The sequence below is a fragment of the Haliaeetus albicilla genome, chromosome 24 (genome assembly GCF_947461875.1).
Source record: "Haliaeetus albicilla chromosome 24, bHalAlb1.1, whole genome shotgun sequence".
Classification (NCBI taxonomy): domain Eukaryota; kingdom Metazoa; phylum Chordata; class Aves; order Accipitriformes; family Accipitridae; genus Haliaeetus; species Haliaeetus albicilla.
The window spans coordinates 9,766,597-9,783,303 of NC_091506.1; the positions used below are offsets into that span (position 1 = coordinate 9,766,597).

A 16,707-nucleotide genomic window follows, 5' to 3' on the forward strand; every position below is an offset into this window, starting at 1 on the left:
GTTGAAGAGAGCCAGAAAAAGAACTTGCATAATAAGAGAACAGATTATGCTTTTAAAGGGGCAGTGAAGGAGACTTGCTAAGTTTTTCAGGATCAAAGAAAAGGTTTTTAAAGATAGACATGGTGGAAAAGTAGACAGCCAGGTGAAGGGAAGCTGTAGAAAATGAAAGGGATAACTGGGAATGAGAGATGTTCTAGGCTAAAGGTATGTACTGGAAGCTACAGAAGAAATGCATTTGATGTACAAGATACAGTAAAACAGTGTGCAGGGATGATGATACACTATTTCTAATAACTTGCTTCCATTTGCATTCATCGTTGGACCTGTAATCACTGAAAAACTTTCTTTAAGGAAAAAAAGTTCAGAAATAGCCTTTTCTATAGTTAATAGCATGTCTGGTCAGTGTGCTGCCAAATATATGCTGAGTTTAGTATTCCCGCTGTGATTCCTTTTTTCATAATGGAAAGAGCAGGAACAGCTTTCATAAAAACTGTTTGTCATCTTTTAAAGCATGTATTGTTTTTCTCGTTGACAAACATGGCCTTTGGCATTTACAGCTTATGCTTTTCCTAAATGCAATTCATTGGCAGAGTTAGATGTTCTGATGTTTCTAAGAAGTAGGATTGTATCAGGCAAACTAACTTGAACAATTACTTGAATGCAGGATAATATAGACATTCCGTAATGCAAATAAAGTGTTTCCTAGATGAAAATATAATCAGATTTTTTTTTTTACTTTTAATGGAAATGTTTCATTTTGGAAGCCTAAATTATATTTGATATGTTAACATTATTTTGTGCTTTCTTCTACATGAGCTTCCTGCTTAAATTGTGATTAGACCTTTAGTTCAAAGATACAATTCATAATGAAGCCTGTTCAGCGTAGTAGATGGGAGGCTACTATGCCGCTCCTTGGCTCCAATTCAGCAAAACAGAGTTTGTTTGGTTTTAAGCTGCAGTAACTGGTATTTGTAACAAATTATTACACAGATGTAGGTACTTACAGACTATAGCAGTTTAATTATAAATAGATTGTTATAGCTTTCTGAAAACTTATTGAATTGATATATGATATTGTCATAGGTAATTCCAGAGGAATATATTGTAAGCCTGTGCTTTGTTCTGTAATAATATCCAAGCAGTAGCAACTACTGTTTTGGCTATAGTTCACTGCTCCTGGCAGGTTAAGTTTTGGGTCTGTATGACTTCAAATCAAGGGTTGTGTATTTGTCAGGCTTAAGAATCTGTCTGCAAGAAAATTCTATCTTTAAAGTGAATATTGGCAAAATAAGCTTTCCCATGAAATGTTAGGTATCTGTCATTGCAAACTTGAGATGTACATATTGAAAATAACATTTTACATTTTTGCAGTAATGCAGAAAGGGCAGCGGGAAATAGGGAGTTCCTTACTGTGTGCTGTATTTGTAGCAGTTTTTTATTTGTAGCGGTTTTTATTCTCTTCTGTGATCATGGGTGAGGGAAGCAGGAGATATCCATGGGGATGTTTTAGAGAGTTTATTTTTAATTAAAAATGGATATACATCTTCCTTGATTCAGTGTGGTTTTTTGAATCCAGTTAAATATTCTACATGAGATACTACCTTGCAAATAATCATTCCACAGTCTAGGGGGAGATTATTGCCCTTGAGGACCTGGCTGCATAAAATAGGGAACTCTTAACTCTTCTTGGAGTGAAACTCCACTAGGGCAAAGAATATTGTTTTTTGTCTCAGGATTAATTATAATAATAAAAAAATAATCAATGTTCTGTGCATATGTTTTACCAGGTAAGAAGAATCAAACAATTTGTGTGTTAATTGTGACAGGAGTGATGATGCTAAAGAGTTTATATTTGATACCCCTGAGAATTATGGAAGAGAAGGCACAGTTAGGTCTATTCTAAGGAAAAGAATTGCAAAACAGTGAAAAAGCATATGGGTGGTCAAAACCAGTTGGAGACTGGGAAAGACACATAGGACAGGGAAGAGGAAAGACTGGAGGAAATATGAACTAAGAGGTTGGGCAAGATGAGAAATTAGAGGTGGAGTCTGGTAGAGGTGAACAGGACTGCTATAGGACAGGACATTTTGCTTGCTTTGGTTATAATGATTAGCAGTTGTGTGACTGGTAGCAGAACTTACTCTTGTATGTTTTATAAACTAAAGGCAAACTCCATTCTGAAGCAGCAGTATTGCAGTGATACAATTCTGTAGTCAAAATGGCTTCACAACTTTTTCATCAAAGAACTCATGCTAATACAGAACCATAGTCTAACAACAACTTATATATATCACTTTCTGCAACATGAAATAAGATAACTGTAACAAAATAAGATACATTTTTTTTATTTTGGTATTCGCTGCCTTGTTATGAAGTACACAGAACATACACTATGAATAAATGTTGTGAGAGGGCATATAATTGGATTTATTTAGACGATTATCTGTAATATTAATGAATTAAATTTTGTATTGGAATACTGGCTTAGGTCTCATTTTAAGATTGCAATTTATCCTTTTTATCTAATGGAAATTAAAGTTTTGGTGGCAGTCGATGTTGACCTGCAAGACCTTAGCTAAAGTTTGTGCTTGTTTGTTGCTTTGTTTTAGGGATCTTGCTGTCTTTTTATTCCAGTTCTCATTTCATTAATTATAGCACTGTCATAGTTTTCATGAACTTGTATCAAATGAAACTGTGTTCCTGATAATAGCACTACTTTAATTGAATCTGGAACTTCTGTTAAGAGGTGTGATTTTGAAGGGTGTGGAGTGTGATTAGTATCTCAGCTGTTTCAGAAAGTGTTTGACTTTACATTTGGTTAACAGGCTTTAATTCTAAGTGTAAATTTGCTTAAAAGGATGGACTTGCTATGGCTTTGCAATGGAGATGAGACATATAGTTTTCTGAAGAAAGCTTTGTAGAAAGCTTTCATTTTTTGAAAGCTTTATAGGAACAAGGGCTTTAGTTTTCTCCAATTACTAAAATAATGGGCATTATAGCTTTAGGAAAAACAAAACCAATCCAAAACCTGCTGCTGTATTTTCATTACTTTTAAAAATATTTCTTTTGCTATGCAGAAATTATTTCCTCAACTTGAGACACCTTGAGATACAATCAGAAGTATTGGCATGATGTGCATTAGGACTTAAGTTGTTAATGTTGGCATTGTTGCTTTTGTCTTTTGAATAAACAAGGTAGGTTAAGCAGGTCACATCTGTCTAACCTTCACATACTTGGAATAGATAGGTCTTTCTTATTGTGTGATTTCCCCTGTGGAGGATTCTGCAGCAACTGGAAGAGTTGATAAAGTTGGGTGAGTACTGTGACCAGATTTGCCAGGAAGAGAACAGAAATGAGTGTTAGGCTTCTGAGGGTGTGCCAAAGTGTTTCTTGTATGCTTTTCTGACTTGTTGCCTGGAGGCAATTAATGTGTCTGTCTCTAGCCACACTGTGGCAATCTTTATACAATGATACACACCTGCTTAAGAGGAAAAAATGGGAGGCAAACTCTGGGATGGAGTTTCAGCAGCAGAGAGCTGTTTTATAAGAAGACATGCTGTTTTCCAGATACATGTTTTTGTGGCATATATTGCAATAAAATGTAGAAGTCATTCTCAGCTGCTAAAAACTAGTTTAATTTCAGTTATGCCTGTTATCCTCTCACATTCATGGGGAGACTTAAGTGTCTTGCTCCTCTACCTTTACTGGAAAGTGAAGAACAGCAAATCATAAAATGGTTCCTTGATTCAATAACATTATTGCTAGAATATCTAGTGCACTTGTTAATCAAATTTTCTAATATAATATATTCTTTGTTTTCTTCTGGACAGGTGATTTTTGGGAAATAAATTTTGCTGTAATGAAGTAAAATGTAGTGAAAAGGTGTGGATATGTTGGTGTTCTGTAAAAGGCTTTTCCTCTCAGCTGTTGTGTGCAGTTTGCACTTGTATTTATAAACAAAATGTTCTTGCAGTTGATGTTTATAGTAATTGCTAGTTAGTCTTCCTTTGTTAAATCATACCTAGAAGTTTTATCGCTCCAAATGTGCAAAATCCCTTAAGAATTCTGGAGAAACAAACAAAACAAGCCATTTCATTTACTTTTGAAGTCCTGCTTCTTCTGCAAAATAGTGAAGTTCCACAGGAGTTTGCTTTTTATAGGTTACATTTATATAAAGTGGTACATAGATAAGATACCATTTGAAATATGTGTCACAGTCTCCTAATCCTGGGGAGAGGGAGTGGAGAGGGAAAGAAGGGTAGGAAGAGTTTTCAACACTTTAAGAACCTTTCAACTTAGAAATGTTTCATTTGAATTGGCTTAAAGCAGATGAGCATGATTGTAGCAATCGTTCTGGAATGTTAAAAGTATTAGAATTTTTGCAAAGGTCTTTTATTTAAAATAATCTTTCTTCTACTCATGTTCCATTGGCATTATAAACACAGACATAGACTGCTCAAGGTTAAAAAGCTTTCAGAGAAAGAAAATGGCTGCAGTGGCTTTAGCCTGCATGGTGCTCATGAGTTTAATGTTAGCTGTCACTATTCATTTTAGCTTTTGATTAATTTGTATATTGTCATCATTATAAGGTACTGCATAATTTTATGTCACCTGCAAGAATACATTTACAGACGAATTGGGATTTTGCTTATTTTATCACATGGGAAGTTTGTTGCAAGTAAAATACAAAATAAAAAAAGCATAAACAAATACTCTTAATTTCCAGAGTTATGGAAACTTATGTAGAAATAAAATGGCTTACAGTAGAAACACAACTCTCTCACACCTCCCAAACCACCCTCCCCCCAAACCCAAACAAAAAACAATGTACAAACCCCAACCCCAAACTCGACCTGTACTGTTGCTTTAAGGTGTTTTGTATATCCAATTATATACCTTTTGGTGTTAGAATACGACGTGTTGGATTTCGGTTTAGCAGAAAATAGCACTGACCAATCTCTCCTGTTGGTCTTCTCATAGGTACAATTCTTAACATTTGATGTGAAAGGAAGGAATCTGAAATAAGGACAATAACAGCCAGCAGTATGAATGACTATATTTCAAATTACTGTATTGAAGTTGTTCTACTTAGCATATATCTTAGATATAGAAGAGTTGCCCAATTTCTTTCATTGTACTTAAAAAACCCCAAACCAAAACAGAACTTTGTGCCTTCTCAAAATCTCCCATGCCTTCTAAAAATTTTATTTACAACAGTTTTTAAAAAAAGTTGGGGATTTAAGAATGTCATTTAAGACACCAGTAAGACTTTAATGGCTATTGACTACTGAAAGTGTATTTGAATTCAATATTAAATATTCTGTTTTAGAAGGACATTTATGGAGTGAAAAGAATACTCTGACTCCTTCCCCCTATAATTAATAATTTTGTCATGTGCCTTCTCTGTGCCTCTTCAGTAACCATGACTCACCTTAATACTAGTGTTTGACATTAGAAGCCTCTCCAGAGAGGAAGAAAATCATTCAGAAATGAGCTGGATAAAGGTTATTAAACCAACACTTAAAATTCTAGTCCTGCACATTTTCCTTTACCCCTAATTAAATGCCAGGAACAGCAATGTAGAACTTTCAGTATATACATATGCTGAATATACCTTTATCAGAGGAAAAGTACCTACAGGGAACTGAAACTTTATTCCCCACAGTCACATCCTCTTGCTTATTGTATATTTGGAATGCTGATTTTCAAAAATGGGAAAGAGATCTTGGGGATTGAGTGTCCTATAACTACATGTTACAAGTACATATGTAATGTGATTCTTCTCTTACCCTTTCTTGTATGAGTCAGGTTTTTAGCTTAAGTTGTCTTGTTGACTTCAGTGGTACTATTTGTATACGGAAAGGCAAACTGCATGAGTAAAGTTTGTAATATTCGTTGATACTATGTGTATACATCACTGCTTACAAACTTCTGGTTTGTCATCTCTCAGAAAGTTCCAGGACTAACTTGAATATCAATATGAATGATACATGGAACAGCGTATTAACTTTCTAAATGACTGAGATCTTTGAATTGTGGGGAAAAAACCCTTTGTATCCTAACATTCTGTCTTACCTTAGGTTTTTCTATTTCTAAAGCTTCTACAAAACATGTAGTCTGGGAAAAAAATAATTTTTAATCAACAGAATGTAATGTGCTTAGTTACATTCTCTTTACAGGTAGGAGACACTGGCATCTGCAAAGCAGTGATAATTTGCAGTGTTATCATTCTGACTTGCAGTGCATGACCCTAAGGAGGTCAGGTCCTTTCAATTAGCAAGATGATAGTGTTAAATCCCATGCTATTATGTTTTGTTGCCGGGCTCTACTGCTGATTTACAGAATATTACATAGGTTGGTCATTAAAGTCTAATTCCTTCAATAAAACTTTAACACAAACTTCTTTTCCTAATTTATAAAACTATCTGGGTCTTTTTCTAACCAAGTTTCTCAGCCTTGTTCATGTCAAATTAATACTTCATAAAAGTATAAAGGTCTCTGGATCTGTAGTCTCTTGTGTTGGCTTTTTCAGTGAACTTTGCGTAATATTTTATTAAATTATTTTACTCTTATGAGTGGTAAACAGGTAATTCAACTTAGCTGAGTACAGGTGCTATTTTTGCCATTTAGTGCTTACTGGAAAATTTCCTAATAATTGTAGCATCTCTAAAAGCTTTAGAATCCCCAAAGTGCTATAAAACTGTGCTGGTACTTGCCCAGGATAACACTTTTTTTCCCTTTCTTGTGAGAAAACCAGGCTACCTTGTAACAATCAAGGACTGATCAGTTAAATGGCGATCACTGTATCCTGCTGCTATTTCTGTCTACTTTGTTCTGTAGTACTGCAATAATGATGATGATGGTGGGGGGAAGTGTTCCTTACCGAATTCTGAGAAGTGGTGATGGTTCTGCAGTAAGAAGAACCATGTTTGCTGGTGAACAGTTTGTTCTCTCTCAACCACATAAAATCTCTGAATGTATGTTTTACTTTAAAGACAAGTCTTCTGTAAAATCTCTGCTTTCTTCTAATGACATTTTTTAAGTTAAAAAATGACACAACAATACAGCAAGTCCACATAATCACAAAATAAACAGTACCTGGTTCCACAGAGGCTCATCTCCACAGCAAGGGCTGTGGCTACTACGGATTGTTTATAGTCATGTTCCTACTATGCTTTTTCTGTGTGATCTTTGTCCTTGCATTTCACTTGAGTTTCTTGACTTCGTTCCTCTGCTGCCACCCCTTCTTCACATCTCCATGCCCTAAAGTTTGCTTGTGTCTCCCATGATTCCCACATCATCCTTGTGTCTGTTTTTTCTTTTATTTTTGTCTGCATGTCTTTGTTGGTCTCTGACCATCAAGACCTTTTGACAGTCTGTTGTTAATTCATTGTTGCGCTAAAAGCAAAAGAAGTCAGGAAGAAAGGTTTTGCCTTGAATGGTGGAAAGTATCTGTGAGAAAGTGGCATGCTATTTTGAAAAGAGGAATAAAACAGGTAAAAATAGAAGAGCTGTCACACTGAATCTACACCTAAAGGACCATTACTACAATGAAGATATTAGTGCTTCCAGTCTCATAAGACATGGAAGAAAGCAAACTGTCCAAAAAAGATATTCCTGAATATCTCTACAGTGGAATTTGGATGGGATTGAAGGGTTTAGTTAGCACTGCGTTGAAAGGAAGAAGAAAGATTCAGATCATATGCTGAGTTCTTAATCACTGGGTTTTTAGCAAATTTTTTTTCATCCATTAAGTTAGAGGAAGCAGGAGGACAGTTGTTAGTTTTTACACTTTTGTGACAGGTCAGAAGTCTTGCATTTTGCTTCATGTAGCTGAATCCTGTTCTGTGCATTAAAAAGTTCTTGATCCAGAACAAGGAAGTGGTACATGCATTTTAGGAGTACAACGAGATAATACTGTCCTAACAAGGTTTATAGGATACCAAGTGCTACCAATTTGCCTGTTTCCCATCATGTAGAAATGCTGCTGTTGTGCAGTTTTCTTCTTGTAGATTAAGTACAGATACTGTAACTACCTTTTTTGAAAAGGAAGTATGACAGGAGAATGCACTGTGGATTGGGGGCAAGTATAAGACACAGCAAGTATAGGAGGAAGTGGTTTCTATACATGTACTTCCTCAGTACAACTCCCAGTAATGAGTTTATTAATGATAAAATTCCTGCATTTGTTGAGATCAATGACAGTCACGTGGGACCAATGTTTGCCTTTTAAGTAAAGTTTGTCTTTCTGCAAAGGTCCCTTGAGTTTCTATTCTGCGGCCTTATCCTAGCTCTCTTATGTCCTGAAAACTGCATCAGTTTTTAGGATATCTTATCTGTCCCAATATTACTTCCTGTATCTTATTTCCTGTTGAGATGCTAATGCTGTCTCTGATGCCAGCTTCTGTCCTGCACTTTCTTAATGCTGTTCCTTTAGCCCAACCAATTACCCAGTTCAGAAGTTATCAGAAGAAAAGGATGTTAGAATTATTAGCAGTAAATCTGTTTATTTGCAAGGCTACAGAAATCTGTTTCCCTTAATGCACTAGGAATTGAACAGATGACTTCGATTTGCACTCAGCTCCAAGCAGCCCTCTCCAGTCACCTCCTAACCTGAAAACCCCATCAATTAACTGCTCTCAGGATGCTGCTTCCTGCACTTACTCTCATGATGTTCTTGGATTTTGCCCTGCTTCATCAGTATGTGCTTTTGTTTCTTTGAAATATAAAGTTGAACGTGGCTCCGTAAACAGTAAGTCTACTCGGATCTACTGACATCCCCAAGAAATTGCCTGTATGTTAGTGGCATAGCTTCTTTAAACTCCTGAGGTGCAAGTGTGAATTATGGGTGGTGACCTACATTGCTCTATACAAACAGATATATAATTACTCCTCCTTTGGTCCTGTATGTCAGCTCAGCTCTTACATCCACTAGTTTTAGTGAGACTTAAATTATTATATAGAATTAAATTTACTGGTAAGCACCTCTTGTGATTTCTGTCATGCTGCCCTTTGTATTTAGGAGTGACTCCCCTTAAATGCATTTATAGCTACTGAATTGTCTGCATAACATCTGTTATGTCTCAAAGATCTTAACATTAGATAGTCTTCAGGTTTACTAATGCTACTGCATGTCTGCAGCAATGATGTTATTTCATAGTTTCCATTAAACATTTCATTCCCCTATTGCAATCTCTTGACTGAGCTATCGTGCTTTGATCCATGTTTACAGAGAATCTGACAGCAGGTTTGTTCCCTGATTAGGCTTATGATACTATAAATAGTAATATGGTACCCCAAAGGCAAGTTTTAACCGAAATGAGAATTTCCTAAATTGACAGAACTTCTAATAGGAAGACTGTTTTCAAGAAACACAAAAAGCAATGCTAGAAAAAAAAAAAGTTGAAAATTATGAAAATCTGGAAATTGTGGTTTTTTTAAAGGCATGATTTATAAAATTAACATTTATTTTAGCTTATTTCTCAGTTCTTGAAATTCAGGTAGTATTTGACAATAACAAATGGAAACACTGAGGATGAAATCACACTCATCTGATTAGATAAGTCAGAACAAGAGACAGATATTGTAAAATGCTGTATGTACATGCTTTTTTCTTTGCATGTACACATAACCAGTGCTATTTTTGTCTCCTTCATGGTTCAGTTTTCAGTTAAAGACCTATTAAAACAGGTTGATAAACTGGGCAGAAACTAGTGTCAGGGGTTATATCTTTACTTGTTGTTTTCCCAGTTTAACATCTATGAATGCAAAAATCAAAATTTTGTTTTATTATTTAAGTATACAGATTTTTGGTTTTAAATATTTCTCTGTTTCTCCATTTTAAGAATACATTCATGTTTGTTTTGGTTTTATAAGCATATTGTAATCCTAATTTGTAAATCAAATCATCCTGTTTCTCTTGAAATATGTTGCCCAAATGTAGTTACCATGTTCTGCCCCTTGTGTCATTATCGTTGTTCAGTGCAGCGGGAACAATGCAGCATTACTGCTCCTCTTTGCCTCTTAAAATTCATGTTACTTGCTTAAAAATCAACTTTCACAATGCAAAAGAAATGAAGGCATCTGTCCTAAAACTTCTTAACGCTATTTTTAGGTATCCTTCATTAGAATATGCACTTCTTTTTGTATTGTTCTACTTTTTGGTCAAATGAGATAACAGCTATACTGCAGTGTCATCACTGTTGGTAGCTTAGGAGTGTTTATACTCAGTTAAAAGATGCAAAATTGAGAAATAACTTTTCATTAAAATTGTATGTAATTTAGCCAATGTAAAATTTGAGAAAGGCTTTGATTCTGCAACTAGTATTCATATTAATGCACCAGTATCTGTGTTGTGTTCCAAATTTCTTTCTGATTTTGCCTTCAAAATGAGTAGCGTGTCTCCTTGTATTTCTTTGCCTCTCACTGGTAGTGGATATTTGCTGGCTTACCAGAAGGTGTCTAATTGCAAATTAAGCTTATCTGACATGCAATAAAGTAGGTTTTTTGTTTGTTTGTTTTATATTAAATCTAGCCCTTTGATAATGTAAAAAACCCCCAAACAACTGTGTTTATAAGACATCTATGAAGCAGTCTTTTAATAATATGAGTGAGAGGTGAAATAATAAAGTGTGAGGATGTGGAACAATTTTCAAAACCACTTTTAATTTCATTAAATATGTACAACAAGGAGGAGGACAAGGGCTGGCATTTTATGTAGAATAAATATGAGAGAATTTGTTCATAAATCTCTTGCAAAACATGGATGGTCAGGTGATGTGTATGCTTAAAAATAAGGAAAAAGCCCATAGCATTTCTCTTCTGAGCTCATCTACGTGATTTTGAAGAAGTTGGGAGAGAAGTCAAAGGGGAAAATGCTGAAATTGGCCTCGGGGAGGATGGGGGCATAATGATACACCACCACCACCACCCCCCCGCCATGCTAATTGATGATGTACGTAGTAGTTGTTAGTGGAGAGGAGGGTAGGAACCCTGCCATTGAGGCCTTAATGAACAGTGGAAATTACTTGATCGAAAACAGTGTGTGGGTTCCCCATCCCCCTGCCTTTTCACGATTTGTTTGAGGTCGTTTTGTGCAACTCGCTCTACAGGATTTTAGGTAGCCCTTTCTCCAGCAGTTTTATAACCCGATGGATTTTACCAGTCTTTCACAGGGTTTCAGTAAAAAGCAGTCTGTGTCCAAGGGTGTATGTGGAGTTGCTGTGGAGTAACTAGTATGCAGTGGTAATAATATGAGAATTTCTCTTATTTCTTAAGTGCTCTTCATATTACTGGTCATGTGAGTAATGCTACTAATTAATTTGCAGTCTTGCACAAGTAGACTGACTAGCCTGGCAATAGTTTAAATTTCTCTGAGACAAAAGTTAACAGCACTTCTTCCTTGAAAATCTTACATGTAAGTTTCTGCAGGATTCCCTTCCACTACAGCTAAATAGGTAGTGAATGTTTTGGCTTGGTGGTGAAACCAAAATGAATAAAGATGAAAAGTTGATATATGTCAAATGAATATTTTTTTTCCTCCTCTCTCCTCCAAACTTCTCTTCCCTCTGTGTTCCTAAACAGCAAAATGAAGGAAAGTACCAAGTATTGAATTTGATTCAAAGTCACAAAGGTTATTGTGATTTTGCAAGCTAATATTTTGGGACATTTTTACTTATCTAGACCATGATACGTCTATTTTAGTAATTCTAAAATGTTTAGATACTGAAATGCAAATGTAAAGTATTGTCTTTTAAATTATTTGTGTAATGCAATCTGAATTCCTCATAGTTACTGGTATGGCTTATCTATTGTTCACACATGCACAGGAGCATGCACACATTTGTATTTTTGTACTTGCGTTTCCGTCTGTCTCTAATTCTTTCACATCTTTTTTGGAAAGTAACTTGGGAACATGCAGTTATCAATATGTCGATGACAATTTTTATTAATTCAAGAGTCCAGACTACTGCTGCTTTGTCAGAATCTGTTGATCTGTAGTGAAATTAATAGAGTAGGCTTAATTAGGTAAGTTGGAAGGGGTATTAATTGAGAGAAAGAAGTGTTCTGATATGTGATGGATGCTAATGCAGGTGTCACCAGTACAGCTTCTGCACAAATGATTCCTGTCTTGACAAGCCTAGTGGATGCATTGTTGTTTGTATATTGAGGATAAGAACTGGCAATCTGTAGGGTCATTGGTTACCTGTGGCTGGCCAGGGGTTTGCAGCCATTCATTTTCTAATTCTGGTTTTATAAGCTTCTGTAACTTATTTATGACCTGGATGTTTGTAGGTTTGTATTGGGTTTGTGTGGCAAAGACTCCCCTGTCCAGCTGAGGGGGGGCGGGTGGGGAGTTGACAGAGCGGCTTTGATGGGCACCTGGTGTCCAGCGTATCTTTTCCTCTGTTTTAGGGGGAAGAGAGGAAAGTTCCTGCTAACACAGTCAAAGCATAAATAGTGTCACGGCCCACTAGGAGCACGTGGTTCTCAAGCTTCAGTAAGGGCTTTCAGTTCCCTTTTTGATACAGTCTTAACTCTTAGTCTGGAATTTAATTATTTAAGAGTCTGACTTCTATCTTAAATCTCTGAGATGAGATTTGTTGGAAAACGTGCACAGAACTCATTCCCTTTCATGGTCACCCACTGAGCCAACATCTAGAAATTTTGGAGATGATTCCTTTTGCTTAATCCTTTTTTAAGTCATGTTTTGAATCTTAGTTTTTAAGAACTAATGTTGTAATGCAATTGTTGTGATAACTGCTATATTGATACCTGCAGAAATACTTATTCCATTTCTTGTCTTATCCTAGACTTATACTGACTATAATTAAATTTCACTGTATGTCATATATCTTCCACGGTAATTCAGGTGCAAATAGTTTCCATATTTGTTTTCATAATATGGATTATGGCATGCAGGAGTGAATCAGTTTTACATTTGACCAGTACCTCAGTAACTAGCACTGGATCACTTTCATAAATAAAATCCTGTCCTTTAAAAAAAATTCTCATCAAATACAGTGTGTATTGTGCATCGGGTACTTGTCTCTTCTCCTAGTATAGAAGGAATAATGGTAAACTGATAGATATTCTGGACGAGGTACAGTCAGATTGATATAATTAGTGTACAGTTGCTTTGAGCTTTTTTATGAAGGAAACTTGTGTTATTAATGAACATTTGTTCTCATCATGTAGAGAACATTTTAGTCTTCAAACAATTTTCATTCCCTTAATGCTCTTTTTTTGTGGGTGTGAGGGTTTTTTGGGGGAAGCCATTATTGTTGTAAAGGTGCCAAAGTGTCCTTTATGAAGCCATTTGCAAATGCCTATCCATGAATTTGCCAGCAGGGTAGGAATAGCAGTGCAGCTGGTGGTCTTCCTATCCCCTCCAAGGCTACTGTTGCTATTTCAGTCATAATAGTCTTAACAACATTCTGTTTCACAATTCATATTTTCCATCTTACAGTGCGATAAACTCCAATTTTGTTATAAAGTTATAGTGTTCCATTAAAACTATCTATTGTGACTGTTTACTTAAATCCAGTTTTGGTAAAGCAGAAAAGTAATTCAGTTTCTAAACCAAGTAAATCTCTAGCAACCCATCTCATTTTATCAGTGAGCACTTGAGAGACTTAGTAGTTTCAGGAATCTTCCTCCATTACTGGTATAGGTCAGTGGAGTTGAAGGACCTTAATGTTTATACTGGAATGGGGATGTAGGTGGAGTCCTTCCTATGCTAGGCAACAGGGATGGTGGCTGGCTATGGAACAATTGATTGTAAGACCTTTCTTTCATTATAATACTGGTAAAAACAAGGTGCACTGGTGTATAGTATGCATGGAGACCTGTCTCCTACTTGTCTTAAAGTACATCAGTAATTTTTAGAAGAGGAACTTTTTAATTTCTTGTAATAAGAATTTTTAACATTTTCTCTTACCTTTTTCTGTACTTACCTGTTGTAACAAGTCTGGTTGTCTTTTATACATTTGCCTGATTTCTAGGAAGAGGCTGTAGATGTTCCTTGTAGCCAGTTGGCACACAGAAATCAGAATTATTGGTTCTTTGGGCCAATTTTTAACATCTCACATGTCCATGAGTTTAGGAATCACAGTTCAGTAGTGGGGAGATGTTCCTTTTCTATCTAGCAGAGGTATAGAAAATGTTCTTTGTTTCATGTGGTAGTAGTTATTCATAGTAGGAAAGATATATATGGTAGACTTTTCTTCTGCTGGAATATTAAGAAAAACTAGGAAAAGTTAATGACAAATATTTATTTAGAAAACTTGTAACTGTAGAGAATAACTTATGATTATGACCAAGGCAAAAAAACCTTCTCCAAAAACACCAACCTAAATTGTGGCTGTTGGTGTAACTGATTGTTACTGCAATAAAAGGAGTGATTGCTTTTATTACATAGACAGTCAAGTAACTGAGAAAAGATGAACTGAAAAAGGAATTTATTCAAAATTTTTAAGCATCATTATGGAATATTCTCCATGAAAATTGCGTTACTACTTGAGTTTGTTGGATTATTTGAGTTCCACGATATTGCTTTTTATTTTCCACATTCTTTATTGTGAAATATTCTGTAAAAATAATAATTCAAAAAATTTCACGTTTAATCCTGAGCAAAATCGTAGTAAATTAAAGATAAAAATGTGGGGAATGTTAACTCTAGGAATATGTAACATCTATAAAATCACATAAGCTGCCTTTTACGTCAATCTCTCATGAATAATAGGGGATCTAAATACCTAAGGTTGGTTTATACTCAGATTATATTTGTGGGAGGGATATCCAGGGAAGCTTTGCAGCCCTCTGCCAGGCAGGTTTCTGAAGAAGAGAGCTCAGTGCTAAGAGGTGCTGGACAAATAAGTCTTACTGAATCCTATGGGAACAGCAGATTTGTGATGTGATGGTTCAGATTTTGAGGTGAAGATGATCCTGAAAACTTCTTGGATCAAGGTCTCTTAACAGCAGACCAGACAAAAATACAGTGCAAGCACTTGGTTTTGAGTGCATTGTAACATTAGGGTTCAATAAGAGGAATATAATTAGTAAAAGTTTCAGATTATAGCTTGTTTTATTAAAAGTAATGTTGAAGCTTTGTATTTGTATTGTATGGCTTGCCAAGAAGTACTGAATACGGTGTTTCATGTTTTACAGGTTAATGCTACAAAAAAGGTCTCTTAAGAAGCCAAGCTCCAAGAAACTGGTAGATGGAACTGTATAATTTTTGATGTTATTTACGTCCTGGTTTCTGAGCACTTAGCTTGGTTGGTGTCAACTTTCAGGTTTTACTCTGGAAGAAAGGAGATGAAAAGTAGCTTTTCTAAAGTGTGGAAATATTTAAGAAACTTTAGCTATTCAGTGTTTAAGAAAAATACCAAATTATTGCGTCTTGCTGTACAGTTGTGAGTACAATGCAAACCCCACCATGTTGTGAAGTATTTTTGAAGTCCTTGTAAAGATAGTGGTAAAAATTGGCTGGACTGTTTTTTTCCTTCATATTTGTCTTTATCACTCAAATAAGTCACCCTAAAGTATCTATTCGTGTACTGCCTCATGAGAGTTTAATGATGACTTTCATTCAGCATAAGCTGTCAGTAGGTCAGAGATGCCTTGTATCTATGAAATTTCCTGAGTTTATTACCCTATTCAAATTCATTTAAAATGTCAAAGTTTCTAATTTGTACAGGGAAATTTAATTTAGGAGCATCTTCAAAGTAATACACAATTTTCTCCTTGAGTATCAAGTGAAGCATCAGATAAAAATAATAAGACCTTTGCAGTGTATTATGTTCAATTATTTCTGTGTTTTAACTTTAGATAGTTTTCAGGGGTGGGTATAAGTAATAATAATTTTGTCGTCTTTTATGACTTGCCTTTTATGTTAAAAACAGTTTGGAGAAGAAGTCTGTCTAACCAAAAATACTGATTATTTAAAAATAACAACAACATCAAAAAAGGGCCAACATTCTCTGCAAAGCCCACCTGCTATATTTTCCTTAGAAAATTCTGTGCTTTACTATGCCCTGAATGAATCATTGTTTGCTTCAACCCAGCTTCTAGTCTGTTTTGTAATATTAATTTAATTTTTCTGTCTTGCAAAGTTCTGAGCCATCTTACTACATCTTGACCTCTGTGCTGGTGTAGTGCATATTAGTTCATCTTCTCATTGAGTGTTTTCCTAGTCAGGTATCTCCAGCTTCAACTACTGAACGGAGGTTTTACACCAGGTAGAGTATTACGGAGCAAACAGATGGCAAGGCTAAATGGTAGTCCAAGTCTAAAATTGTCCATATGAGCAGGAAGATTATCAGACAATGATCAAAGGAAATGATTTTGAGCCCTTTCAGTGTGGTTCTGGTTTTCAAGCTCGACGCACAACTGTCCTGTCAGATGCATGTAAAACCTGAAGCTGGAGCTTTGGTAAATAGATTTTTCTTGTTAATAAAGAAATGTGTCATTAGTAATATCAGATAACATAGGTATTGGTTTGTTGGTCTCTGATTAATACCTTGTGTGGGAGTATGAGATTAACAATGGAGGATAAAAAACATGATAAATTAGTTCAGTGATAAGGATTGAGGGACCGTAATCAGGAAGTAGCTTGCTGGTTTGTGGAATGTTAACCACCCTCACAAAAAATAATAGTGGTGGTGTTTATATCCGGTGTCACTAGATCGCTGTTGAGTTTGAGGA

The 16,707-nt window shown here is 35.6% G+C and overlaps 1 protein-coding gene across 8 annotated transcripts in view; it reads left to right on the top strand.

Annotated features, from left to right (window-relative positions):
• FHIT (fragile histidine triad diadenosine triphosphatase) overlaps positions 1 to 16,707 on the top strand; it is a 627,270-nt gene that overhangs the window by 74,598 nt on the left and 535,965 nt on the right. The window contains exon 1 of one of the 8 annotated variants that reach the window (XM_069811995.1): positions 15,199 to 15,217. The exons of the other annotated variants lie outside the window; for them this stretch is intronic. The gene's annotated coding sequence lies outside the window, so the exon portion shown is untranslated. Of the gene's footprint in view, positions 1 to 15,198; positions 15,218 to 16,707 lie in introns of those variants that run through there. 8 annotated transcript variants of the gene reach the window in all.